This window comes from Macaca thibetana, chromosome 4, assembly GCF_024542745.1.
Source record: "Macaca thibetana thibetana isolate TM-01 chromosome 4, ASM2454274v1, whole genome shotgun sequence".
NCBI classification, from domain to species: Eukaryota; Metazoa; Chordata; class Mammalia; order Primates; family Cercopithecidae; genus Macaca; species Macaca thibetana.
The window spans coordinates 8,075,709-8,102,343 of record NC_065581.1 but is presented as its reverse complement, the minus strand read 5'-3'; the positions used below and the strand labels follow the sequence as shown (position 1 = coordinate 8,102,343).

The 26,635-nt window shown below is 42.2% G+C and overlaps 2 protein-coding genes and 1 long non-coding RNA gene across 3 annotated transcripts in view; 2 read left to right on the top strand and 1 right to left on the bottom strand.

The window, feature by feature from the left end:
• BLOC1S5 (biogenesis of lysosomal organelles complex 1 subunit 5) overlaps positions 1-26,635 on the top strand; it is a 995,078-nt gene that overhangs the window by 847,750 nt on the left and 120,693 nt on the right. The window lies entirely within an intron of this gene.
• EEF1E1 (eukaryotic translation elongation factor 1 epsilon 1) overlaps positions 1-26,635 on the top strand; it is a 315,058-nt gene that overhangs the window by 236,214 nt on the left and 52,209 nt on the right. The gene's annotated exons all lie outside the window — the stretch shown is intronic.
• The window catches only part of LOC126952673 (uncharacterized), a 47,453-nt gene continuing 29,205 nt past the window's right edge, over positions 8,388-26,635 (bottom strand). Inside the window, exon 3 of the long non-coding RNA XR_007725001.1 lies at positions 8,388-8,465. This is a non-coding gene — a long non-coding RNA (uncharacterized LOC126952673). The remainder of the gene's footprint in view (positions 8,466-26,635) is intronic.

The following is a 26,635-nucleotide window of genomic DNA, read 5'->3' as shown; positions in this document are numbered from 1 at the left end:
AGGTAAGTGCCTAACTTATCTCACCCTAGCCCTGGATGACAGTACCAAAAATTTAAATGAAAAGTAATGGAATTTCCTTAAGAAACAATTCCAAAGACTGAGAAATATAACTTATTGATTTGGCCATTCAGAATTGGGTTTTACCAACTGTATTAGGTTCCTAGGGTTACCGTAAGAAAATACCACAAATTGGGTGGCTTAAAACGACAAAGCTTATTGTTTGACAGCTCTGGAAGAGTCTGAGATCGAGGTGTCAGCAGGGCCATCCTCTCTCTGAAGGCTCTAGGGAAGGCTTCCTGTCTCTTCCCAGCTTGTACTGGTGGCTGTCAAACTTTGGAGTTCCCCGACCTGCGGTTGTATACTTCCACTCTCTGCCTCTTCTGCCTCTGGCACATCATCTCCCTTTTTTTTTTTTTTTCTGGAGACAGAGTCTCACTGTATCCCCCAGGCTGGAGTGAAGTGACACAATCTCGGCTAACTGCAACGCCTGCCTCCTGGGTTCAAGTGATTCTCCTGTTTTGTCCCCCCAAGTAGCCAGGACTACAGGTGCGCACCACCACACCCAGCTAATTTTTGTATTTTTAGTAGAGACAGGGTTTCACCATATTGGCCAGTCTGGTCTCGAACGCCTGACCTCAAGTGATCCACCGGCCTCAGCCGCCCAACGTGCTGGGATTACAAGCTTGAGCCACTGCACCAGGCCACATCATCTTCTAAAGACATCAGGCACGGGATGAAGATTCTACTCTACTTCAGTAGGAGCTCTTCCTAACTATTAGGTTAATAATAGTTTTGCCGTTATTTTTAATGGCAAAAACCTCAATTACATTTGCACAAACCTAATAATTAAATCTGTAGCAACCCTATTTCCAAATAAGGTCACATTCTGAGGTACTAGGAGTTAGAACTTAAACATATCTTCATAGGGGACAACAACCAACCGAGAACACCAACCAAAACAGTTGATGATTTGATGATTCGAGTTGCTTGTGTGAGATTTGTGTGAGGCATGACTTTGCCCTGGGAACAAATAAACTAGCTGGACTGTGCCCTTTCAAATGACCAGAGTCCTCCCTTCAACCTCCCTCCTATCCACTTGATTCTCCTTCTCCTCTGTGCCTGCTTGCTGCCTGTTACTTACTGCGTATCCTCTTCCACTCTGTTCTTACTCACAGCACAGCTACTAATCCCCTGTGTGTTCCCAGTTCTGTGTTGCTGGCCACCCACATCCAATTGTCCCCCACTGGGTAAAGATCTGGAGGCCTACATATCCATTGGTCTTCAACCAGTTCCTTCCTGTCCTCTTTCAATTAATCTGGGACTCCTACTCAACTCATGTGCCTAAGCCTTGCTAAAGCCTGGTCCTGGACCTCATGTGAGGTGATTCCCATACACCTTAGCCATTTCCTAATGGCTATTTCCCTCACTGCATGAAAACAGTCTCCAAAGCTCCTACTCTGAGATACTATCAGACTCAGGATTCCGTGGGGGTAGAGGGGCACCAGCGAAGAGAGACGGCGGACACAGAAAAGGCAGCATTTGTCTCTCACTTCCACACACTGGCATTCTCTTCTTCTTGGGCAGCCACCACCTTAGAGCGGTAAACCATTTGTTTAATCACTTTGCTTTTCTCTGACTGCTAGTAATGAAATGCTGCACTCCCTGCAATAATTTCCTGACTATTTGCTAAGATTCATCTCTGACATTTCATTAAATATGATCATTTAACTGTACAAGTACAAATGCATTTTTAATTTAGCTTACTGCAGATATTACAGATGTGGGGAAATGAATTCGTATTGCTCTAGGACAAATATATCATTCACATATGCATGCCACAAAAGAACAAATTATTAAAAATTACTGAAACTTCCATGAAGATTTATATTTAACTTTCCCATTTTCAATCTCTATGTCATCGTGAAAACACATAGCATGTCACTTTGTCAGCCACAATTCTATGAAGAATGTATGGGTGGGTCCACAAGGATATTGATCAATAGCCTCCATCTCTGTTGTTGACATACGGTGTGGAACTAAAAGAGATGGAGGTTGAGTTTCAAATGTGAAGTTATGAGGTTAGCAGTCTTATCACTAGGCAGTAGGCTACTTACCTTCTCTACAAAAGAAAACAGCAATAGGAAGTGTATCTTCTATCCCACGTACTATAAATCCAACTGTAATTTATGCTAAAGTTTCATTTTATAGAAAAGTACACAAAGTGTAAATTAACATTTTTGAATGTCTTCTTGGTACATAATTGTCATTGGATTCAAAACTGACTGATGAAAAAACAAGGCTGGGTTCCAGCCTGATTTATGGTGGTTTGACTTAGGATTTTTCGACTTTACCATGGTGCAAAAGCAATAAGCTTTTCAGCAGAAACCATACTTCAAATTTTAAATTTTGATATTTTCCCTTGCTAGTGGCATGCAATATGATACTGCCTCATAATGATGTTCTGAATATATTTAAGGTAGGATAGCCTGAGCTACGATGTTCAGTAAGTTAGGTGTATTAAGTGTATTTTCTACTTTCAATATTTTCAACTTAAAATGGGTTTGCAAGGACATAACCTCATCATAAGTCAAAGAGCATATGTATTAGCACATAGCATGTCAAGTGTGACCATAAAATATACTTTTATTGCTTTGGAAAGAAATGAACGTATTTTCGAAAAATCTTCAAGGTATGTTTTAGGCAGAGGACCAAAACAAAATAATAGAAGCAATCATTTGAAGCAATTACCTAGAATAAAATTCATTCCAAATGTGGAAATAAGAAGCTCATCATTTCTAGATATTGAAAAGTTAAAAGAACTGAAGTATCCTTCAAACATAAGACACTAATCAAATAAAAATAAAGAATAAAGAGCACTAAGAAGTAAGTTTTCCTCTCAGCCTACTCTTTTGTGTGTTTTAGGTCCACATTTTGACTAGGAAATCAAAGTAAAAGATTTTATCCACATCCCCAGATTACTCATGTACAGTCAAGCTCTCTGTGTAGTTTCCAAGCCATTTATTAATTTCAAGGTTTGAAACTTGGAAAGGATCTTTGAGATCACGTGAATTATTTTACAAATAAGAAAAATGGGCTGGGCCTGGTGGCTGATGCCTTTAATCCCAACACTTTGGGAGGCCAAGACGGGTGGATCGCTTGAGCCCGGGAGTTTGAGACCAGCCTGGGCAACATGGTGAAACTCTGTCTCTACAGAAAAAAAAAAAAAAGCATGGTGGTTTGTTCCTATGGTACTAGCTACTCCAGAGGCTGAGGTGGGAGGATTGCTTGAGCCGAAAAGGTGGAGGCTGCAGTGAACCAAGATCACACCACTGCACTCTGTCACAGAGTGAGACCCTGTCTCAAAAAAAAACAAAAAGAAAAATTGAAACTCAGATAATTTGCGTGAACACACAACACATCAGCAGCCAAACCCAAACCAAAAGCCAGGGTGCCTGATTCCCGGTCAGCATGTGATCCTCAAGGAATTCCTACAGTTCATAAAGGCAGGCGATGTAAGCACCACTTTGCATATGAGGATCTCAAACTCTACAACCAAAGGGCCAGCAAGCAGCTGAGCAATTGCCCATTATCTGAGTGACGTGCGGCTTACCTGCCCATGACAGGGAAGATTAGAAGGGTGAAGAGATAGCAGGGTGTTACAGGAATTTTCCTCATCAGCTTTTCAAAAAAATACCTAACCTCACAGACCTACTGGCTTCCAGTTTCGAACTCAGTGAAAATCTATCAAGGTTACTTTTATGTGTCAACTTGACTGGGCCACAGGGTGCCAAGATATTTGGTCAAACATTGTTCAGGATGTTCCTGTGAGGGCCCTTCTAGATGAAGTTAACATTTGAATCAGGAGACTGAGAAAAGTAGACTGCCCGCCCAAATGTGGGTGGGCCTCATCCAATCAGTCAAAGGCCTCAATAGATCAAAAAGGCTGAGCTCCCTCAGGTAAGAGAGCATTCCTCCTACCTGACTGCCTTCAAACTGGTACGTCAGTTTCTTCCTGCCTGTGGACTCAAACTGAGACTCCGTCTCTTTCTCAGGCCTTCGGACCCAGACGGGAACTGTACCATCAGCTCTCCTGGTCTCCAGCATGACAACTGCACATCTTAGGACTTAGGGTCTTGTCAGCCTTCATCGTCACATAAGCATTTTTATTTCACACATACACACACACAGACACACACACACACACACCCCTACTGGCTCTGTTTCTCTGAAAAATCCTGAATACAATGTCCCTGGTGTCTTTTTATTTCGCACCATCTATAATTGCTTTTTACATTTTCAATTTTCTGTTCATGAGAAATGTTAGCTCAGGCAAACATTGCAGAAACACAAAGCCCAAAAGAGTGTGCAGAAATACAAAACCCTGCATGCCAGAGCTGCTGGATCACAGTTCGAAAATAGATGCCACATCCATATCACACAGAGACATTCTCTAACCGTGCGGCAACGAAAAGGCTGCCATTCTCCAGGCCACAGCTTGGTGTGAAACTGACTGACCCAATCATCTTGATTTTTCCCTTCGGAGGAGGTTTTGAAATATCACACAGAGCAATCACACCACTTTCAAGATTACTGGCACTGCTTCCATCACTCACACTTGATTTGGATTTCCTTCCTACTAATGAAACAGGAGAGTCTTTCTCCCCCACCAAGCCTTAAAGCGGGATGTTTCCAGGTACACTGAATTGGTAAGAGGCAGCTGTACCTAAGTTTTCTTAGTTTTGAGTGGTAGCATAGGATCCTTTTGCTAACTGACGGATCTATTAGGCCAGCCAGTAAGAGCATTAATTCATGTGCCTGCGCAACACCTCCATTTACAAGTGTTATCATTCTGCTCCTGTGGGAAGTGATGGCAGTGAATACGGCTGCGTGCCTGGGGGGCTTTGACCGCTCATCAGCATTGAGGGGGAACGCACCCATTCCAAAGTGAGAAGGTTGAAGTGAGGTTATCATTGACCTAGATTTTTTTCCTTCAACCACAGGGGCAAACATGGCATTTTTCAAAACCTGCTAATTCAAATAGACTTTGAATACAAGTGTCAAAATATGAAGAAAATAATTCTGTCTCTTCAAGACTTCACCAACAGCTGGATCAAGAATAGAAGTGAACGACTTTGCTACCATAAGTGTTTTTAAATCTGTTTAGTATGTGAGTTTGCCATTGAGTACAGCATTCAGACATAACAGTAAGGTTTTGCACTGCTTCTTTAATTTAAGATGTCTGGCAGCACTTTCTTTTGTCTTCTTCAAGAATAATTGCATTGCTTCAGTTACTTCTAGGGCACTGGAAGAAGTTGAACGCCCTGATTGCTCAAACAAATATTTTCCTTTTTATCGTGGGTGGCAAAGAAGCAGCAGCTGTATTCTGACTGAGGTGTGAAGAGCATAGATGATTCAACCCCCTGAAATGAGACACTGGCTTGCCTTCCTACAGCAGTACCCTGAGGAGAAGTATGGTAGACACAGCTTAACTGCATTTCCATCCTCTCCTCCTAGTTTTTTTAAAGGCTGATATAGTTCAGATGTTTGTCCCCTTCAAATCTCATATTGAAATGTGACCCTAATGTTGGAAGTGGCGCCTGGTGAGTGGCATTTGGGTCATGGGGGAGGATCCCTCATGAATGGCTTGGTGCCATCCCTACAGTAAAGAAAGTTTCTGGCCAGTCGTGGTGGCTCACGCCTGTAATCCCAACACTTTGGGAGGCTGAGGTGGGCGGATCATCTGAGGTCAGGAGTTCGAGACCAGCCTGACCAACATGGAGAAACCCCATCTCTACTAAAAAATACAAAATTAGCCAGGCGTGGTGGCACATGCCTGTAATCCCAGCTACTCAGGAGGCTGAGGCAAGAAAATTACTTGAACCCGGGAGGTGGGAGTTGCGGTGAGCCAAGATTGCACCATTACACTCCAGCCTGGGAAACAAGAGTAAAACTCCGTCTAAACAAAAAAAAAAGAAAAGAATGAGTTTCTGCTCTATTAGTTCATGAGAGTTCATGAACAACAGTTCATGGTCTATAGAGTCTGCCACGCCTCCTCCTCTCTCTCTTGCTCCCCTTCTCACCATGAATCACGCCTGCTCCCCCTTCACCTTCCCCTGTGGTTGAAAGCTTCCTGAGGCCCTCAGCAGAAGCAGATGCTGGCGTCATGCTTCCTGTATGATCTGCAGAAACCCGGGCCAAATAAACCTCTTTTTTTTTAAATAAATTGCCCAGCTTCAGGTATTCCTTTATAGCAATGCAAAATGGACTAACACAAGTACCAACCAAAGCTTTATATAGGATGCCAATGTGACCCATAGGCCAGCCCAGTTCAGCAACGAACAACGAGCTTCATGTAAAAGGAATGCCTGCAGTTTCTCTACCTATATGAAGTTTGGTCCAGAACCGCCACATTTACCCAGTTGCATCCCAGTCCGTATCTTGACTGTTACAGATCTGTGCTCGTTTGTCAATAGCCCCTCTGGTTCCCATCTCTCCCCAACAAGCTTGATGTTCGAAATGGCTACCTCTCCAGATCTTGGAATTCTGATCTGTCTCCCGCTATGGTGTGCCAGATTCATGAACTGGATCTGAGACTGATAACGACTTTGCTGTTTGGAAGCAACTTCTCAACCTGAGTCCTATGCCTGCAGGTAGTTCCTATTAGAAATGAGTCACCCATTGGATAGCAGGCATGAGTGGTCACACATGGAAGGCAGAGTACTACTGGAAGGGGGAAAGTGAGCTTTCCATTCAAGCATAAATCCCCATAAGGTTTCCCCACCTTAAGCTACCCATAACCAACCTGGAAAATGTACATCAGCAAAGGTCATCTCCATAGGGCTTGGCCATCCTCTTTGGTACTCCTTTTCATCCTCCGAAGCCCTGCTTCTCCCATCCCTTGTACAAGCACCAACCCTCTCATTACCTTTCTGCCACCTTCTGCTTTCAAGAAAGGAGGTAGTGTCAGTTTTTCACACCCCAAAGGCAGACCAGGCTGTGCTGCCTCTGGTTGTGCTTCCTCTGGTCTGGTAATAATCACTTACTTGGTGCCCATCACATGGAAGGCCCTGCTTGATGAGAGAAGCAACATGGTAGAAAACTGAGAGCACCAGGCTGAGAGTCCAGAGACCTGAACACAGGCGCAGCTGCACTAAGGCACTCCGTGACTACCTGCAGGGACTCCAGTTTCCTCATCTCTGAAACAATAGCACTGGGCTAGGTCATGTCGAAGAGATCTATTATTCTAGGCACTGTGGACTTAAATTTGCACAGTATGTTATACTTTTCAACACATTTTCATTCATTCATTCATTCAACATATATTATCTCAGGCTTCGTGTCAAAACAGCCTGTGACGTGGATCAGGAAGATAGTATTACTACCCCCCACATTATAAATGAGGACTCTGAAGCTCAGTGAGATGACATGACTTCCACCAGGTCACATCTGTCTGAAAAGACATAATGTGTGGTTACATAGACAGAACTCATGCAGAAAAGGAAAAATAATAATAAAAGGTAATATCTGTTTTGTAAGGCAGTAAATACTATGGAATTCAGTGGGACCACCCCACTGTCCCAAGCCCCAAATAACACTTGAGACAACTTTACTTGGAAAAAAATACTTCCCAATGGCAACATGGGTCCAACAAGAATGGGAAAGCAGGTTTTAGTAAATGATGGTGCTCCAAAAAGCTACCCCTGGCAAGAGGAACAAAAGGAACAACGGATTTCATGAGTGGTTACCATTTTCCTGGATCCACCCTGGCAGAGCATATTGCTTTGACTCTGCTTGGAAATGTGTTGATTTGGGAGTAATAACAAGTAACTATTAAATGTTATTTCTGGGCCACAAATAAGAGGAGTTCTCACAGAGTTCTAGAGTGAGTTTTTACTTACAATGAATAGAAATCGGGGGGAGAGAAAATTTTCACTGACCCAGATTGAGTCACATACTTTGTCATATATCAAGGGTATTTCTGATCACCAAGGAGATGCTATCCCAATCTTATCATTAGCCAAAGAAAACAATCTCACTTTTATAAAAATTACCAAAATACCTAATTTTAATTTTGGTGGTGATATGGCTGAAATGCCCTATCACACAAGACATCGATTTCCCTTTTCTAAAGTAATTAATAATGTAATGTCCCACCTCTGCCCTAATTATCCCTCTGAGAAATTAAAGCAGGGGGTAAAAACATTCTCCTGGATGACATACGTAGCACTTGTGGTTTTCCTTCACTTCTCACGCTTAAAAAAATAAAATGTTATACATAAAGGCAATGTTTCAATTATTTTTACAATCCAAGCTCTTGTTTGTTCTTAAATCAAAATGTAATGTGTTACTTTTAATGCATGTTTGAATTTACTTGCCTTAAATTGCATGGCTCAAAGAGGTAGGACTGTGGACATATGATTCCATTGTTATGGCATTTCTAGTGCTGCTCGCATACACGCAAGTACCTAATGGAGGTGCAAGCAAGAATTAATGCCAGTGAAGATGATGATGATGATAATAATGATGATGATAAGGCTCATAATGTTAACAATAAAGTCTACTTCATCAATAACTTCTGCACCAGCTATAAGCCATGTTTCTATGGTTTTAGAATTTCTTCCCTTTTTCAGTAATACCAGGTTTCACTAAAAGGCTTTTATCTGCTCTTCAGGATGATTTGATGGGATGAAAGGAAATAAGAAGTTTTCCATAACTTAGAGGGACTCTTGCTTTATCACACGGGAAATTTAGCAATAAAATATGTCAGGTAGGATAAAAGAGAAATTGCAGAAGAAAAATAAATCATAACAAGCCTCAGCTGACCTCCTCTGAGTAAGAGGGCTACTACAATAGAATAAAAAAATAAATGCAAGAAAGTTAAGTTTTGCCAATAAATGTTCGGAACTCGAGCATATCCAAGGAGATGCTGAAGGCAAAGATGCCATCCAACAGCAATAGTTGGTCTGAAAAGGCAGGTCTAGGTCACCTCTTCCCACCACATGGGCCTGAGCTGATTAAATATGACAGGTAACCCTGAATAATTGCTCTAATCACTCCAGTGAGCTCTCTACCTTGTCTAGAAAAGGACTCATGCCTTAGCCAGCTTCAGAGGCCAGACACCCCTAAACCTGACATCTCTAACAAAGATGCATCAATTTTGTTGGAAGCATTATTTGATGTTGTTCAATGGAGGAAGAGATGGGCAAGGAGGGCCTCAAGTTGGCCATAGATCAGGGTCTCATTAAATGGCTCAGGAGTTTGTATTTGCAGTTTAACTTGATGTGATAACCAGTTAGTGGAGACTGATAATAGCAAGAAGGGCAAAAACATGTCACCCAGAATTGGGTTGTGGATTCAGCTCTTCCAGAGGGTAGGGGATAATTAGGGCGGTGTGTCATCAAAACTTTTCATGTCAACTAAGGAACACTCTCTAAATAAGAAACTGTCAGGTCTGCTTAAAGCTATGAGGGATAGGGGCCTCTTTTCAATCTACACCTTCTCTTTGGAGCTGCCAACTTATTTTAGAGGCCCACGTGGTGAAATACTTCATTTGGGTTCTGATCTTTTATGCATTTGTATTTTTTGCTACAGATGAAAACGCAAATGATAAAACTTCTTACCCCTTGAGGAAACTGGTGTCTATGGCTATCCCTAATTCTCAAGCATTTTGCCTCGCTACTCAGATAATTTTTACAGAAGCCAAAAGAAGTTGAGTCTAAGCAACAAATTATCCTGACTGTCCATCCAATGACAAGGAGTTCTCACAAGGGAAAAGCATTGCATCAAACTATCTGTAATGTGCTAGAGACAATCGGAGCTCATGGCTCTAAATCTAAGTAATCCTTTCAGTGTAAGAACATCACCCATGTTCAGCCTTTCCTCTGTTACAGAATTTGGCATATTGTATTGGAGCTATTGATTTTTGTGTCTATTTCTCCATAGAAGTTGAACTCCTAGAGGGCTGGAACCCAGCTGCTCACCTTTTAATACCTACTGCCTAACCCAGTACCTGGCACTTAGTACGTGCTGAGTAAATGTTATACAACCAATTTTTCTTTAAAGGCTGAATCAATTACTTTGGTTAGCATGATACCAAGTGATCATTTTAACTAAAATTGTGCTTCTGAACTGTTTTTTATGTGATGTTGATACCATTCCTTTATTCTTTATTCCTCTCTCTCTCTCTTTTTTTTTTTTTTTTTTTTTTTTTTTTTTTTTTGAGATGGCATTTCACTCTTGTTGCCCAGTTTGGAGTGCAGTGCCATGATCTCGGCGCACTGCAACCTGCACCTCCTGGGTTCAACCGATTCTCTTACCTCAGCCTCCTAAGTAGCTGGGATTACAGGCACCCACCACTATGCCTCGCTAATCTTTTGTATTTTTAGCAGAGATGGGGTTTGGCCATGTTGACCAGACTGGCCTTGAACTCCTAATCTCAGGTGATCCACCCAGCTCGGCCTCCCAAAGTGGTAGAATTACAGGTGTGAACCACTGCACCTGACCTCCTCTCTTTCTTTCTCCCTTCCTTTTTCCATTCTTCATTCATTTTGTCTCATTGACTATAAGGCTAATGTAAGATTTTCCTTAAGGAAAGAGAATGTCAGAGAACAAGATGAAAGGCAATGGATATTTATGGAGTGACTATTTTATGTTTGATGTGATGCTATTTTTTTTATGCATTATCTCATTTAACCCTCACAAAAATATTGTGAGGCGGCTCATATTACCTCAGTTGAGGAACTGGACCTCAAAAAAGGAGGGAATTTTTGCTTTGTCTATTCTAACACCAGATAAACTTTCCTGTACCAAACTGCAATAAATAAATAAATAAATAAATATTAAAAATTGGCAAGTTGCTAACTGGAGTAACATAGAACGTGTTCTTAAAAAGGCTCAAAATCCCTAAGATTTATTTTATTATCCAAGTAATAGAACCAGACAAATTTTCTGCACCTCTCTTCTAAGGAAACCAAACAACGTTCTTTACATTTGCTTTCACCTTTACAGGCTATACAAATCTGGAAGTTCGCAGAGACTGCTATGAAAAAGAATGTTCTGGAAAACACACACATACCCAGACAGAGCCTCTGACCTTTTCTCCAGAGAACATATAAATATTCTTTTTGCAACCAGGCATGGTGGCTCATGCCTGTAATCCCAGCACTTTGGGAGGCCAAGGCGGGAGGATCACCTGAGGTCAGGATTTCAAGACCAGCCTGGTCAACATGATGAAACTCCATCTCTACTAAAAATACAAAAAAAAGTTAGCCAGGCGTGGCAGCGGGTGCCCTGTAATCCCAGCTACTCTGGAGGCTGAGGCAGGAGAATCACTTTAACCTGGAAAGTGGAGCTTGCAGTGAGCCGAGGTCGCGCCACTGCACTCCAGCCTGGGCAGCAAGAGTGAAACTCCATCTAAAAAATAAAAATTAAAAAAGATTCTATTTGCTTTTATGTAGGAAGGGAAGGACACATGATGAAGGAAGTGTTCATCTGCAAAATAGTTAACACAACACTTTTAATTGTAGAAATGACTTAAGTTAGAATGACCCTAAAATTTGGTTAAAGCTGTTTTTACAAGTGCAACTAACATACAGAAGGAAAATCAATCTTATTTCAGTCATAAAAAAATCATTTTCCAAAGGAAACATGATCGCACATCCAAAGCTTGAGCCCAGAACTTGGAAGGCTGTCTAATGCCACATCAGCTTAGACAGGGACAGTGCGCTCACGGAGGCCAGCATGACACGATGGCTCCCTGGTTTAATATGGCCGGGCTTCAAACTCCATTAGGAGCATTGACAGTCACATAGAGTTATCTCAAAAAAAGGAGATTTAAAAACATAAACCTGAACGCAGTAATTATGTTTTCTCTTTAGCACAGAAAGACGAACTGGAGATCCCCCACAGCCGGGAGAAGCATGAGTAACACCACTTTGTGTCTCTGCATAAACCAAAACCATTTCCTGGGTATTTTATCTCAAGCAGTGCCCAGTGTGTCATCTTTGATGCTACATAACAAAGAGAAGTACGAAAGCCTTAAGCCACTCCAACTGGGATTCTGATGAATCAATTGTAAGACATCCTGCCTTTTGAAGGTGGTGGTTGACTTGCTTCATTTGTGGATGATAACCCTAGACAAACACTGATGATATTAATAAGATATATTTAATGTATCTCTGGGCGGGGCAGGGTGGCTCATGACTATAATCCCAGCACTTTGGGAGGCAGAGGTGGGTGGATCTCCTGAGGCCAGGAGTTTGAAACCAGCCTGGCCAATATAGTGAAACCCGGTCTCAACTAAAAATACAAAAATTAGCCAGCGTGGTAGTGCACGCCTGTAGTCCCAGCTACTTGGGAGGCTGAGTCAGGAGAATGGCTCGAACCCGGGAGGCAGAGGTTGCAATGAGCCGAGATCATGACATTGACTTCAGCCTAGATGATAGAGTGAGACTTTGTCTCCAAAAAATAAATAAATAAAATAAAAATGTATCTCTATACATAAATTGAGTGGCTAAAGCTTAGTAGGGTAAGTATGAATCTGGAAAGCTAGGACTTTCAATAATCATTTGCATTTCATGACCACGTAGGGTTTTTTCATCTAAAAGCCAAATATTCATAAACTGCTTCAAATAATTTTGGCATGATAAATGAATAGTTAGATAACATGACAAAAAACATGTAAAACGGGAAGCAGATTTCTAGAAGGACACATGCCTCCCTGTGCTGTAGGAGAGGTTATTCTTTGTGGACCATATTTCCATTTCTTAAACTTGACTGTAGACTTCCCTCCAAAGAATCTAAGGAAACCATCCAAATTCCCCTTATAATCTACATAATCATAAGTAACATGCAACCGTAAACTTTATTCCCTTCATTTACTATTTTACTAAATGTCACTATTCGCGTACAATGTCGGTGACTGGTGAAATCTGCAGAAAAGACAAAGCTTTTCTCCTTAGGTGAAAGACCCCTGATCCCAACATCTTTTCTTTTTTTTCTTTTTTTGTATTATTATTTTTCTTTTCTATTCTTGAAGCAGCAATTGTTTTGGCCTGTTTTGTGCAGGTCTTTGCACTTTGCTTATCAAGCCATCAGTCTTGCAGAGTTTGCTTTCTAATTTTTCAGTTGTTGCTAGCATAGGAACTAGAGTGGAACTGTACCAAAAGATCAGAGCCTGTTTCTGTAGCTGCTGCTTCCTCCAGTAACAATTCTATTAGCATTTTAGAGATAAAGCCTTGCAACACATGGATGCAGGGAAAGGAATAAAAGAACACAAAATAAGGATGAAGCATGTTAAAATCACTACCAAGAACCAACTCACACAAGATGCTGATGAATAACATGCAGAGAATTTTAATGAACAGGCATCCAAAGCATTTTGATACAAGACACCAGAATTTAAGTGTTATAATGATTTAAATAGGGCAAAATTACTGATACAGTACTATAAAAAAAAAAAGATGCATTTTGTTGGCTCGACTTTTGCACACTTTGACTGAAATTATTGTTCACGGTTGTGTCATTCAAGCACCTGTAAACAGGATTTGGATATCCCCCTGCATAGTGCTCAGAACTTGTGAACACATCAGCTCAGGCTGATAAGCATCTTAGCACAAACTGCCCAGGTGCTAAATCCATTTAGTTCACTTATTGGAAAGTAACGAGTAATATTTCTTCAAGGGAAATTCTTCCAATGTGTCTCCTGCTGAGCTTAATGAGATTGAGACGGAAGCTGGGGAAGGGAGATGGATGAGATAAGGGGAAGTTCCCAAGTCAGGTCTGGAGAAAGACTTCTCTTCTTTTTTTCCTTCATTTCCTCATCATCCTCAGTTTTCCCATCGCCGGCACACCTAAAAGCCTAGGAAGCATTCATCAAGAAGTGACCTGGTTGCCAGCCAAAGCTTTCAGATTTTCCATCTGTATAAGAGATTGAGATACTTAAAAATTCCATGTTTGATATATTATTTTATGATGTAATAGAGTTATATTCACCAGGATAGACCAGGTTATGCTAGGGTAGCAAACTGTCCCCCAAATCTCAGTGTCTTACAGCATCACATGTCTATTCTGATCATTTTTATTGTCTAAAATGTGTCACAAGCACATGGGAGATTATGATCTGAGCCCGGGAAAGATGGTGCAAATATGTGAACCTTAATAAGAGCTCCTACAGTAATGGACCAGTTGACAAGATTTTAGATGTATGCATTTTTATCTTTAAGTTATTATTCATTGAGTTTTTTAGTATCATAATTTATTTTTCAATAATTCCATAATTTATTTTCAATAGAGTGTGGATGGAAAGAGCCATGGACTATAGAATATATTATATGGAATATATAGAATAAAAAGTAGCCATATTTAAACTAGAGTACTCTTCTGATAACATTTTAGTGTATGTTGTTGACTTCTACTTTTCCAGAAAAAAAAATGGGAATTCTGATTCATGATCTTGGATGCCAACCCATGCCATAAAAATGATATTTTTGTTAAGCTAATCATATATTTTTTCTAGTAAATCCCTAGACTCTTACAACAGGTTCTCAGACCCATCATGTACATACAGCTCAGTCATCTTCCCACAAAGGGATCATGTCATTCCTTTGCTTCCAAGACTTCTATGGTTTCCCAGTGCTCTTGAGAGTGACTGGCTGTGGTGACCAATGTTACCATGGTTACCAAGGCCCTTCTTGACTTGATCCCAGCTTCCTCCTTCAACCTGATTGTGTGATGCTTCCAGCTCCACCCACACACATGGTACCGCACCTTTCTTTCTTTCTTTTTTCTTTTTTTTCTTTTTTTTTTTTTTTTTGAGACAGGGTCTTGCTCTGTCACCCAGGCTGGAGTGGAACAATCATGGCTCACCACAGCCTTGACTTCCTGGCTCATGTGATCGTCCTACCTCAGCCTCCCAAGTAGCTGGGACTACTGGCACATGCCGCCATGCCCCGCTAATTTTTAAATTTTTTATAGAGATGGAGTTTCACCGTGCTGCCCAGGTTGGTCTCCAACTCCTGGGCTCAAGCTGTCCACTGGCCTTGGCCTCTCAAAGTGCTGGGATTACAGGTGTGAGTCACCGCACCAGCCCCTACCTTTCAGTTTCTCGAAAAAGCCTCCCACTGGGCCCTCTCACATGCTAGCGTCTCTGATGGACACGTGCACTCCTCCTTTCCATCCCCAACTCTCAAAACCCTTGGTCTGGCCAGCTGCCTCCTGCACCTCCTTCAGCTTGCAGCTCCAGAGCCAGTTTTCACAGGTAGCCTTTCTCAGAAAGTGGAGTCTGGGTTCAGCACCCCTGATTTCTGCATTGATGCCGGAAGTCACCTGGATTCCGGCAAAAGCAAAGTAATGACTGTTTTTGGACTTTCCATTTTCATAGAAATGGTGCTTCCTGACAATGAGTGCTTCCTCCATTGTAGCATTTGTTATGCTATGTGCTCACTGCTTGTTTAGCTACCCTGCTTTCCTCAACAGACTCTCGAATGAAAGTGCTGAGGGGACCAATGGCCTGAGGAGGTCTGGGGTCAGTCCAAAGACATCTCAGAGTCTGAGGGGACAGAATGCCCCAGCAGGCACCAGAAGGATGCCACACAGGACCTAACACACTTCAGCAGGTCCCTGTGCAGGGTACAAAGTGACCAGGAAGGAGAGGGTGTCTCAGCTCCCCAGAAATTCATGAGCTTCTCCTTTCATTCAGGTGACATTGTGGGAAGGATGAGTGGGAGGAAAGACCCTGAGAGGGAATCTGAAGTTTATTAATTGAACCAATTTATCTGGAAGGAACTATTTTAAAAAGAAAAAGACCATTATCTTTCATTATCTTTACTTGTCAAATGTAAGTGTCTTTCTGTCATCTATGAGAATGGAGGCTGAGTTACGCACGTTCAAGTAAAAACAATAAGGAAAACTATAATTTGTTCCCATCTTTACATTATCGTCTATTAAATTTGACCCTGTTTTATTATAGGGCATATTATCAACTCGACTTCTCTGCCCAAATTATCATGCATGAACATTATAAAAGTGTGGAGATTAATTAAATAACACCTTAAAGAAATATTCAACATACTTAAAAAAATTCCGTCATTGTGATCAATTCATGTGATATGTTTAGGATTATCCCAAGGTAACATTTATAGTGTCCACAATTTCTCAGTAGAAGCATTCTCCTGAAATAAATGAAGAATATGAGGTGGTGGGGAGGGAAAAGCATTGTCACACAAGGCCGCACCGCTAGCTGTGGGCTTCAAGCCCAGTAATGTTTAATTACAAAGGCCACTCATCTTCCACTTTTCCAAAAGTTTCTAACAGTAGCTTCTACCTTTAAGGCAGAAAGGGTTTTTCTTTTATTTGTTTTTTTTAAGCCTATAATACTGCCTGTGAACCCAGGACTTTGGGAGATTGAGGCGGGTGGACCATGAGGTCAAGAGATCAAGACCATCCTGGCCAATATGGTGAAACCCCGTCTCTACTAAAAATACAAAATTTAGTCGGGTGTGATGGTGCGCACCTGTATTCAGTCCCAGCTGCTCGGGAGGCTGAGGCAGGAGAATCGCTTGAACCCTGGAGGTGGAGGTTGCAGTGAGCAGAGATCACGCTACCGCACTCCAGCCTGGCGACAGAGCAAGACTCTGTCTCAAAAAAGAAAAAAAAAAAGCCTATAATACAAGATTTAAAGTTCTACAAATATGGACTGTTATCTATACAAATAAGCAGTGTGATTTTCTAATATGTGTATTAGAAAATTATATATATATAATTTTATATGTATATAATAATATATAATAATTTTTAAATTATATATATTTTAGGAATCAAAAGCTTAGTTCTTCTATTGACATCTGTGTGACCTTGGACAAGTGATTTAACCCTTTTGAGCCCAGTGTTTCCTCAGTTGTAAAATGAGAGGAATGATATAGACATCAAAGGAAACGCTTGAGGCATAGTAAACATTAAATGAACCTGAAGGCTCTTCACTCTTTGGTCCCCAATGGGAGTCCAAGAGGAAAAAGAAATCGCTTTGAAGAGAATGGAAGTGGATCTGTTAACACAGTGGCTTCTTCCATCCGGATTGCGTGTTGTGACGCTCATGTTGTTGAAATGGTTAATGTTTCCATAGAAAAGGCAGTGCTTGATTCCTTTCTCCCTGCTCTCATCCCTCTTCAGCTGCAGGATGAGTGAAGATGGACTGTTTCTCCCAACCACTGCTCTTTACTGAAGCCCATAGAGCAAAGACAGAACCTGGCTAAATGTCTCTAGAATTCGAGCTACAAAAGAGTCCTTTATCCATGTGCCTCTGTTTCCCAAGTGCCAAAACTGCTGTGCACAGTGAACTTCCATCCCATAAGTGACAAAATGCATGACCAGAGAGAGAGAACAACCACATTACAACACAGGGCAGTGCAGCACATTTAATGGTGATGGGTTTATTGATTAAACCTTGGTTAACCAAATAAAAGTGGTTTTATTTGGTCGTTGTTCAGTGTTGAGAACATTCTTTCCCAAAACTCACATCAAATTAGGCTGACTTGATGATAAAAACATAGTTGCACAGATAATATTAGTCAAGCCTGGGCTATAACAAACATCCGTCACTGTTCAAGATGACGGGCGCTGCTTGTTGGCTACAGTCCTGTCAGTTGGTGTTAATAGCAAAGAGAGAGAAATTCTTTTAAAGTCAAAAAAAGGCCACTCTTATGGTTAAATCAAGGAATCACAATATTTTGTCCTTCAATAAAATGAATCAGATGTGAGAATTAGGACTATCAATAAAATATGTTATTTTACATGTGTATTATTTTTACTTTTTCAAGAAAATGCAAGGGTGTATTCCAACACGTAGATAACAAGCACTCAAATAAATTAAATGTAAAATAAAACTCTCTGGGGTTAGACGTAGGGCCTTTGCTGTTAAGAGTTAAGGAATAGGCCGGGCGCGGTGGCTCACGCCTGTAATCCCAGCACTTTGGGAGGCCGAGGCGGGTAGATCACAAGGTCAGGAGATCGAGACCACAGTGAAACCCCGTCTCTACTAAAAATACAGAAAAAAAAAATTAGCCGGGCACAGTGGCGGGCGCCTGTAGTCCCAGCTACTCAGGAGGCTGAGGCAGGAGAATGGCGTGAACCCAGGAGGTGCAGCTTGTAGTGAGCCGAGATGGCGCCACTGCACTCCAGCCTGGGTGAGAGAGTGAGACTCTGTCTCAAAAAAAAAAAAAAAAAAAAAAAAAAAAAAGAGTTAAGGAAGAGGTTTTCCTTAAAAATGTGTTTGAGTTTCAGAGATATTTGATAATTGTAATAAGAAATAAATAGAACAACAAAACTTCCTCCTAAGTAGAAGCAACGTTAACTGAAGGCAAAGTAAGCAATCATAACTGTGATGGTTTAAGTATCCCTACACAGCCCTCAGGAGAGGAGAAGGATGATGGGGAAGGAGGATGGAAATCAAGTTATTCATTTAAGGATAATGACCTGAAATCCATGTGTAAAATATTATATATTTTTCACCTCAAAGCACTGATCCCAGTTAAAATGCAAACATTTCAGAAGGGTTGTACTTCAAGGTTTTTATTAGTCTTTTACCACTTCATATAAGCTAGCTCCAAAAAGCAAAATTTGAAAACACAAATGGGCCTGACACGGTGGCTCATGTTTGTAATGCCAGCACTTTGGGAGGCTGAGGCAGGCAGATCACTTGAGGTCAGGAATTTGAGACCTGCCTGGCCAACATGGTAAAACCCCATCTCTGCTAAAAAAAAATTGTGAAAATTAGCCGGGTATGGTGGGCACCTCGAGAAGCTGAGGCAACATAATCGCTTGAACCTGGGAGACAGAGGTTGTAGTGAGCCAAGATCACACCATTGTGCTCCAGCGTGGGCAACAGAACAAGACTCTATCTCAAAAAATAAGAAAAAAAAAAAAAGAAAAGAAAAGAAAAAAAAAAAACACAAATGTGTAGATGGGGGGAGAGCAGGGAAAGAATGGGGTGAAGGAATTAGAGACACTAGTTCCTTAAAAGGTTATATCCACAACATTAAGAGGAAATTTATCCAAAATGATATTTGGCCTTCTGAAGGTCAACTTCTTTAGTTTTACATTTTTGCCAAGGCCCAATACAAATGTTAAAAGAATTAAACAATTCTCAGGTCTTAAAAATCAATTTAATAGTGTCCACTTATTTTTTTCAAATATGGCTTAAATGAGTGATGAAAAATGCTCACACACTTCCTGACACATTGCACATTACTTTTTATTAGTTGGGCAGAGAAAGCAGAAAGAACCAGAAAAAGTCCCCTGGATACGTGAGGAAAACTGGAACGGTATGTCATCAAATGTTATCCCCTGAAGGAGTGGTACCATCTCTGCCTTCTTCAGTGCTATACTCCCAGCGCCAAGTACAGACCCGCAGGATGGTCTTAGGTGACCTTCGTTACCCATCAATCATCTGACCATCATTTCACCCCCTACCAAATAAGCAGGATGGCATCATTTGGCTGATGGGAAAGCTGAGACTGGGAGAAATTAAAGGATTTCTCCAGAATCACACAGGAACTTCACAGGAGAGCCAGGACGAAAACACTGAGTTCCACATCCCACCATGCAAATCACTTTGTCCAGCTGGGTGCTTCCAAGTTTACCTTAAATTTATCTGATCCACTTATCACTGCCTAATAGACCACCATATTTCATAAAATCTAAGACACTGTGGATTGTGACATGCAGCCACATTTTATATACCACTAAGAGAAAAACCACTACTAACTCTACAAGGACACCATGCTTTCTTACTACATAGACAATCATTTTATGCTCATTAAAAGAGCTTTTTTAGACCTGACTGAGGATAGATTTTATCATGTATCACCCCTGTGCATGCATGTTGAAGACATGAAATAGATCAGTTAAGATATTCCTAAAACAGTCCCGGTGCAGTGGCTCACGCCTCTAATCCCTGCACTTTGGGAGGCCGAAGCGGGTGGATCACCTGAGGTCAGGAGTTCGAGACCGGCCTGGCCAACATGGTGAAAACTCTACTAAAAATACAAAAATTAGCCAGGCGTGGTGGTGCATGCCTATAATCCAAGCTACTTGGGAGGCTGAGGCAGGAGACCTGCTTGAACCTGGGAGGTGGAGGTTGCAGTGAGCGGAGATCATGCCGCTAACTCCAGCCTGTGCGACAAGAGCGAAACTCTGTCTCAAAAAAAATAAAAGATATTCCTAAAACTTTCTCACAGAATCCCACTCATGTGACTCATTTTTTGACTTAGAGCCGTCTTATGTTTACATTTTGCCAAACAATGTCATCTTCGGTACCTTAAGATCATTGGTTTTGCAGCATTTCTTAAAATAAATTCATAAGAGACATAAAGTCACCAGTGCTGGCCTCCTGGCCGGCTCCACACGATGCAGTGCAGGACAACTCAACTCCCACTTCCGGGAGGTTGCTACGTTCTGCTAATTCATTGCTGCCCTGACTTCCACCCCAGAGCCGTTTGTTCATAGATGCTAAGAGAGTGGGCCACGTTGTCTCTGGGATTTTCTTCCAGGCTCTTGATACCTATCCTGAAGCTTTTGATGTCACACGTTTTCAGGCAGTGACCACTACAGACCAACAGTGACCCTAAGATGTGTCCCAATATCAGACATACTCTAAAAATGTATATGCATTTGGAATCCATGGAATGCTGCGCATATTGATTTGCTACTTGTTGTTTATGTCTCTCCACTAGAATGTGAGTGCAGGGACTGTGTCTATTTTGTTCACCCCCATGTCTCCAGCCCTAGAACAGTGCTGGTATGGTAGGCAAGCAATATTTATTGTATACATGACTGGATTCATTAATTCCATTAAGTTGCTAATTTGGGTGGGGGGGGTAATTTTTTTCCCTTTGTTAAAAAGCAGTATTATAAGCTGGGCACAGTGGCTCACACCTATAATCCCAGCTCTTTGAGAGGCCGAGGTGGGCGGATCACCTGAGGTCAGAAGTTCAAGACCATCCTGGCCAATGTAGCAAAACCCCGTCTCCACTAAAAATACAAAAATTAGCTGGATGTGGTGGCACGTGCCTGTGATCCCAGCTACTCGGGTGGCTGAGCTGAGAGAATCACTTGAACATGGGAGTCGGAGGTTGGCACCACTGCTCTGCAGCTTGGGCGACAGAGCAAGATTCCACACACCCCCCCCCAAAAAAAGCAGTATTATAGTATAATCTTTCTCTATATATTTTTTTTTGTAAAATATGTTTACACCTAAAAAGAAGTAAAGAAGAGATAAATAACTCTATATTAAGAGCTGCATATAATTGATTTTTCTTCCTTTTGTTTATACTTTCTAAATTTTCTAGCATGAACCTTATTACTTGCTAATTTGATAAGAGCATAACATCGGCACATTATTTTAATTCGTATTGCTTTATTTTTATGTGGTAAAAGGTGAAAGCTTTCTGTACTGCATAGCAAAAATACATTGTGAATTCAATTATTTTTGCATCAATTCTATTTTCAATAAGTTAACTTTACAACATCTTGGCAGAAGAATTTCTTTAAAATGCATATCTAAAGCCTGAAGACTGGTCGCGGTGGCTCATACCGGTAATCCCAGAACATTGGGAGGCTGAGGTGGGCAGATCTCTTGAGGCCAGGAGGTCAAGACAAGCCTGGCCAACATGGTGAAACCCCATGTCCACTAAAAATACAAAAATTAGTCGGGTGTGGTGGCAAATGTTTGTAATCCCAGCTACTAGGGAGGCTGAGGCACAAGAATTGCTTGAACCCGGGAGGCAGAGGTTGCAGGAGCTGAGATCACACCACTGCACTCCAGCAAAAACCTGAAGACAAAAGAAAGAAGACCAAGCTAGGGAACCCTGAGATCAATCAAAAACTCTTTAGGGACCCTGGGCAAGGCCCTAGATCCTGTCACCTGAACAGGTCCCTCTGTCCTCCCAGGTTCTGTGGTCTTCAGGGAGGGTCTCTGGGCATCGAGAAGAAATTCTTTATGTTCTCATGGTTCTGAAGAGGAGGATCATGGGCTGTTGGCGAGTATGAACCATGCTACTCAAAATGGCATATAAAAGCTGAAGGGAATCCCAGCACTTTGGGAGGCCGAGGCAGGTGAATTAGTTGAGCCCAGGAGTTTGAGACTAGTCTGGGCAACATGGCAAAACCTCATCTCTACAAAAATTACAAAAAGTTAGCCAGGCGTGGTGGTGCACACCTGTGGTCCCAGCTACTCAGGAGGCTGAGGCACAAGAGTCACTTGAACCCAGGAGGTAGCGGCTACAGTGAGCTGAGATCGCATCACTGCACTCCAGCCTGAGCAACAGAGCCAGACCCTGTCTTGAAAAATAATAATAAAACAAAATAAAAGCCAAGGAGACACATTTCAGTCAGAGAATCAGCATCTCAAACTGGTCAACTTCAATCCAGACCAGTGAAGGGATGGGGACAGGGTAGAGGCTAAATTATGTTTCCCCCAAATTCTTATGTTGAAGCCCTAACCCCTAGTACCTCAGAATGAGATGTATTTAAGATAGAGCCTTTAAAGAGGTGATTAGGTTAAATGAGGCCACTGGGGTGAGCCCTAATCCAAGCTAACTGGTGTCTTTATAAGAAGAGGAAATTTGGACACGGAAGGGGTAGCAGGGGTGGGAGCACACAGGGGGAAGATGGCATGAGGACAGAGTGAGAAGGCGCCACCTACAAGACAAGGACAGAGGTCTCACCAGAACCCAGCCCTGCCTGCACCTTCCTCTTGGACTTCCAGCCTACAGAACTGTCAGGAAATAAATGTCTGCTGTTGAAGCCGCTCAGTCTGTGGTACTTTATGATGGCAATGTTGGCAAACTGGGGATAGCCAGTTAATGACTGTGGGTCAGCAGGACTCTTCTTTTAACAAAATTTAAACTCAGAGAGCTTTATCTGATCACCTATGGTCCATGAAAGACTGTACATGGTTCTCAGTAGTGACAGGAAACGCAGGCAGAAATGCCTTCCACCTGCAGTGAATTCCAAAGCACTTCTTACTTTTATTCTCAAGCTTCTCCCATGTCAAACCTCCATAATTTGCTAACACTTGGTGACTGAGAGACTGATTTGAAATCCGCATTTCACCTGGGACTGATTTGATGGTCCAAATAGATGAAGGGCAGGTGGCAGAAAGGACATGGGAAATGAGAAGCTTGGAAAAGGCACTGCTTGGTTAATCAGCCCCTTATAGACAGTGCCGAGTTCATTGTACCTAACAAGATGTAACGGAAGCTTATTTCATAGGAAAAAGGAACTGATGGATTATTAGCCTGACACTCTCCATTTGCTAAATGTACAGAACAGATTCATTACCTTTGTTCCCCCACCCCTTAACAGTATGGGTTTGATTGCCCTCTTGCCTACAGGTAATTCTCCATCAAAATTAAATCCGTCAGCTAGTTCTCAATTTTACAAACTATGCAGGCAGGGGGAGAGAGGAGGTCGGGCGGAAGCTGGCGCTTGGTGGGAGGAAGGGTATCTTTCCCAGGCCTACAACGCCAATCCAAAATTCTTCTAATCCAAGGGCTCTTGAAGATGCCTGTATTCACGGTCCCATAGTGACACCAGCTGGTCAGTTTCCAAACAACAGCTTAGATGGAGAGGAAATGGCTCAGCCCCGCCCCCGCACTGTGCTCAGGTGATAAATATACAGCCCTGGCCTCTTGACACTCTGCCCGTTCCAATTTAAATGACATATGCCGTATAAGGCATAAATACATTTATAGAATAAATACATAATACATAAATGCGTAGATACTTTGGCTGTTACAAGCTCCTCTTCTCTTCCCCAAAAGATCAATGACACTGTTGATCCTTAATTGTCAACCACCGTTTTCCTCCCTAGCAATTACACGCCCAGCCCTATGAGCTGGTGCAGACTAAATAGGGGGAGGTCCTTGCCGGTTTACCAAGGTAGGGAAGGTGCGCCTTTGGGAGAGAGAATGAGGCCTGAAGTTCAGATTGTATGTGACAGATGTGGATTGCGAAGGCCAAAAGCACCTCTAGATTTGTCCATTTCAGGGCTGCTGGAGCTCCGGAGTCTCTCTCCTGTGAAAGTTTCTTCCCCAAAATGGGGCCTTAGGGATGTATTCACTTAAATATTCACTTTGGCTCCTGATTTGTGTTCTTAATCTTGTAGTCTTTTCCTTTAAGGAAAAGGCTCCTGCAAATTGTGTAAGCTTCAGACTTTGAAAAGCTGGGGTCCATAACTGCAATACTGTATACAGTGGATGTACTGGTACAAGTGTTGGATACCTACTATATCCTCAGCACTGTGCTAGCTGCAGGGACATGCCCAGGGAAGGAGCAGGAAGCTTCCTACTCGATCAGTTAACCACATCAGCACACAAAATAACTAGCCAGCGCTGCAATGCAATATGTAATTAAAGACTAAATTGTGTAATCCAAATTATGTGCACAGTAGCCTGGAAATTCACAGGGGGAAATAGAGATTATTAAAGGATGTGAAGCAATTCTGGAATGCTTCATTGAAGAAGTTTTAAGTGGAGCCAGAAAAGTGTGGGAGAAAGTAAAAAGTATCTAATCAAGGGGGAGAAGGGAAGTGAAAGCCTTGATGTGGGAATGAGGCTGTTTTGTTTTGTTTCCTTTTTTTTTTTTTTTTTTTGTGAGACAGAGTCTCGCTCTTTTGTCCAGGCTGGAGTACAGTGGTGCGGTATCAGCTTACTGCAACCTCCACCTCCTGGGTTCAAGCGATTGTCCTTCCTCAGCCTCCTGAGTAGCTAGGATTACAGGTGCATGCCACTACGCCCATCTAATTTTTGTATTTTTAGTAGAGATGGGGTTTCACCATGTTGGTCAGGCTGGTCTCCAACTCCTGACCTCATGATCCGCCCACCTCGGCTTCCCAGTGCTGGGATTACTGATGTGAACTACCGCACCCGGCCAAGGGAATTAGGTCATTTTTAGTGAGCAAGAACGACAGCAGCTTGACAGAGCCAAGCTGCACATTAGGAAGTCATGGGAGACATTGGGCTGAACGAGGTGGGAATCCAGTTACCAAGGACAGGGACAGCCCCTCAAGAATTTTGACTTGACTTCGAGATCTCAAGTGAGAAAAACCAACAAAGGTAACTCTGTTGGCATTTTACACAATGCTTATGCACATTTTTCTCATAACTTGCTGGAAATAGAATGAGCATTGCAGCACCATCAGACGGGTGCCTGACTCGTTGGAGATGTCTGGACAGTGCTGTGATCATCCTCGCCAGCTGCGGCAATAGCAACCTGGATCCTGCAGCCAGAAAGAAGGATCCAATCATCACATCATCGTCATGCTGTGCTGATGAGCCTCGGTGCACAACTACTGACCTGTTTTGGGCAGGGCAGATAAGTCCCAGCTACAGAGCTCATGACACACAATTTTTACCTAAAATTCTACTTTTATCCACAATACCTACTCCCCTTTCACAGCCTTCCTAACTTCTTGGCTCTTAGAATGTCCCAGCTTCATGCCCCTTTTAAATACCTGTATAAGGAATCATGCCTTTAAATAAGGAGAGGGTGCTTTACATGTTACCATGTAAAGGTTTTTAAATAGTCCCTTAAAGAAAATGTAAATATCTCTCTTAGTAGCCTATCAAAATGCCAGACTTCTCAGCATTTCGTGTCATTTCCTGTGGGTTAACCCAGTATCAACGTCAAGCTTCCTGAAGACAGAAATGATGCCATTTCCTAGCATATCCCAATGCCTTGAATTTGCCTAGCACATAGGAGGTGCTCCATAAATGTTTGTTAGATGGATGGATAGATGGATAGGTGAGTGGGTGGGTGGATGGATGAATCTTCTGTTGGATACATTTAAAGTAAAATAAAACATCTTGGCTAACACGGTGAAACCTCGTCTCTACTAAAAATACAAAAAATTAGCCGGTGTGGTGGCATGTGCCCGTAGTCCCAGCTCCTTGGGAGGCTGAGGCAGGAGAATTGCTTGAACCCAGGAGACAGAGGTTGCAGTGAGCCAAGATCGCACCACTGCACTCCAGCCTGGGAGACAGAGGGAGAATCTGCCTAAAAAAAAAAAAAAAAAAAAAAAAAAGTATAATGAGAAATTGGAAATATGTATGTGTCGGTTCTGATAGGAATGGACCCATCCCATTGCCATTGTTGTCAGGATCTGGTTCAGCAAGACTTTGGCCAACTGGGACAAAGAGAAGAATAAGACTCAAACACTGACAGGAAGAACCAAATACTCCTGAAGACCAGCTTCACTGCTCAAAGCGGCCTGGTGCCAGTCCTATTCAGGAATTAGATGAAACTGCAGCATCACTGAACCACCTCACAATTCCATCTGCAGACCGGAATGCCCCAGCAGATCCCAACAGGATGCTCACCCCAGGGAGGGACAGGGTGGGCTGATCTAGCCAAGTAATAACGCTAACGTTTCTATAGCACTTTCTTAGGTGCCAGGCTCTGTTCTAAGTGCTCTACTTACATTAGCTCCTTTAGCTAGCCCTCGTGACTAACTTTAGAGGTATGTAGTACTATTTTAGAAATAGTCCATTTAACAGTTGAAACTCTGAACACAGAAATGTGAAGTAGCTTCACCCGGGCTACACCCCTAGTAAGTGGTAGGAAAGGGAATGCCATGGGGAGC